Source organism: Oryctolagus cuniculus, chromosome 18 (assembly GCF_051225735.1).
Source record: "Oryctolagus cuniculus isolate XC-2025 breed Fujian yellow rabbit chromosome 18, ASM5122573v1, whole genome shotgun sequence".
NCBI classification, from domain to species: Eukaryota; Metazoa; Chordata; class Mammalia; order Lagomorpha; family Leporidae; genus Oryctolagus; species Oryctolagus cuniculus.
The window spans coordinates 50,496,523-50,499,270 of record NC_142884.1 but is presented as its reverse complement, the minus strand read 5'-3'; the positions used below and the strand labels follow the sequence as shown (position 1 = coordinate 50,499,270).

General features: G+C 51.2%; 1 pseudogene; it reads right to left on the bottom strand.

The window, feature by feature from the left end:
* Window positions 1-1,379: 1,379 nt before the first annotated feature.
* On the bottom strand, window positions 1,380-2,436 carry LOC100356284 (putative rRNA-processing protein EBP2 pseudogene; annotated as a pseudogene).
* Window positions 2,437-2,748: the final 312 nt, after the last annotated feature.

Sequence of the window (2,748 nt, the reverse complement as noted above, 5' to 3'; positions counted from 1 at the left end):
CAAAGAGATCTTCCATCTGCTGGATCACTCCCCAAATGGCCTCAATGCTGGGGCTGGGCCAGGTGAAAGCCAGGAGCCAGGAGCTTCTTCGGGGTCTCCCATGCTGGTGCAGGGGCCCAAGCACTTGGGCCATTTTCTTCTGCTTTCTCAGATGCACTAGCAAGGAGCTTGATCAGATGTGGAGCAACCAGGATTCGAACCGGCACCTATATGGAATGCCGACACGGCAGAGGGCAGTTTAACCTGCGGGCCACAGGTTCATTTCTTGGCATCTGGTCCCAGTGTCACTATCCTGAAGGCCAGGGCAGTTACTGCACGCTTGCCCTTTGCTGTTCTGATTTCCTCCGTGACTGAATAAACCCTTAAGGGGCCAAGCAGGGGAAATGTGGGTCGGATGAGATTATTACATTGCTTCATGTGCCATGGCAAAGGGATCGGGCTTTTTTTTTTTTTTTTACCATAAATATAAAGCATCTTTTATAATAATCATGGACATTTTTTGGATCACAGGAAATTTTATTATAATTCATCTAGCTATAAAGGGATTGATAGTGCTATAACTATTTCAAAGAGTGAGGTAGAAACGAGGAAGGGTTCAAGTTAAAGCTTCATCTATCACAAAAGAAAGGCAATTTAGACTAAATTATCATCAATAAATAGCAATACTTACAACATATATTATAAGTAATTTCAAAACCTTCTAGTCCTGAGTTGTTTTGTGTTGTTTTTTTTTTAAGATTTATTTATCTGAAAGGCAAAGTGACAGAGAAAGACCTTCCATCCACTGGTTCACTCCCCAAATGGCCACAACAGCCAGGTATATGCCAGGCCAAATCCAGGAGCCAGGAACTCCATCCAGGTCTCCCACGTGGGTGGCAGGGGCCCAAGTACTTGGACCATTATCTGCGGCCTTCCCCACTGCATTAGCAGGAAGCTGGACCAGAAGCAGAGTGGCTGGAACTCGAACCGGCACTCCAATATGGGATCCTGATGTGGCAAACAGCCCCCTTAACTCACTGCACCGCAGTGCCAGCCTCCTGGTCCTAAGGCTTTAGTCAAGGGTATATGTGTCTTTAATAATTTTTCTTTAGTTTATTAAAGGTATTTTTTTTTGACAGGCAGAGTGGACAGTGAGAGAGAGAGACAGAGAGAAAGGTCTTCCTTTGCCGTTGGTTCACCCTCCAATGGCCGCCGCGGCCGGCGCGCTGCAGCCAGCGCACCGCACTGATCCGATGGCAGGAGCCAGGTACTTATCCTGGTCTCCCATGCGGGTGCAGGGCCCAAGGACTTGGGCCATCCTTCACTGCACTCCCTGGCCACAGCAGAGAGCTGGCCTGGAAGAGGGGCAACCGGGACAGAATCTGGCACCCCGACCGGGACTAGAACTTGGTGTGCCAGCTCCGCAAGGCGGAGGATTAGCCTAGTGAGCCGCGGCGCCAGCCTATTAAAGGTATTTTTAACAAAAATAAAATAAAGTGAACAGAAGGGACCCAACTGGATCAAGAAAATAAGCCTTCACCCCTTTTTCTTGGTTCCCTGCACAGAAAGTGCTGCTTGGCGCGTTCTGTTCTTCATCTCGTGTGGTCTCCTTCCGGGTCTTTTATTTGACCCTTTTCTTCCAGGCCTTCCGAGGCCCTCGCCATGAGCTGTTTTGGCCCAGAAGCTGGATCCTCATCGTAGCTCTCACGAGTGTTCCACTTGGATCCTTCCTTCTTCCCACCAAAACCAAACTTCTGGTTCTTACGTCGTCGCTTAGCACTAGGCCCCTTCTTCATCTGCTGGTTCCTGCCTGTGCGCCCTTGGCAGCAGGTGTCTGATCTCCTTCAAGGAAATCCAGCTTATCCAAGGAGCCTTTCTGATATTCCTTAGCGGCACTCTCCTGTGTCCCTGCTCCCTCTCTTGAGGAACCTCTGTCTGTGCCTTCTTCCCGTATTTCCGAAGCGCTCGCAGTTGCCCAGCCTTTTCACACTCCTCCACGGCGGCCTGTGTAGTCTGCAGCTTCTGTCGAATCTTTTGCATCTGCTGATCAGACGTGGCCATTTCTGCAAAGGAGTCAGTGAGGCTCTTGGCGGAGGCGGGGTGACACCGCACGCACGCACTGCAGCCTGGGCCTGGCCTCACCTCCCGCTGGAAGTCACCTTCCGGATTCACAGCTCCCTGGGCCTGGCTCTGAGGCACTGCCTGCGGTGCGCGGGCTTCCGGCACTGGGCACGGGGTCACGTCAAGCCTCTCCACCCACTCCAGGTGCCGCTTGAAATCGGCCAAACGCTGTTTCAGGCCATTCACGTTGTTGATGGCCTTCTTCGGCCTGTCCAGCACAACATGGAGGCCTGGCTTCCGGAGCCCCTGGGATAACACATCCTGCAACTCCCGGTCTGTGACCAGGGACTCGTCAGAATCCAAGTCCAACCCTGAGAGTGGGGGTGGGGTATCCATCCTACAGCGCGCACGCCTTACGCAGACCGAAGAAGCAGGTGCCTGAGGCCCACGTGACCGGCTGAGGACAACACGCGTCCCTACTGCTGCTGCTGCTGCTGCCGCTCGGCGTCACACCAATAACCATGTACTTTTTTTTGGAAGGTTTTTTTCAAGTGCTATCCTATTTCCAAATAAAGTTGTTTTTTTTTTTAATTTAAAGATTTTATTTATTTATTTGAAAGGCAGAATGACAGAAAAGGAGGGAGAGACTGAGAGATCTTCCATCCTCTGGTTCACTTCCCAAATGGCCACACCAGCAGGAGTTGAGCC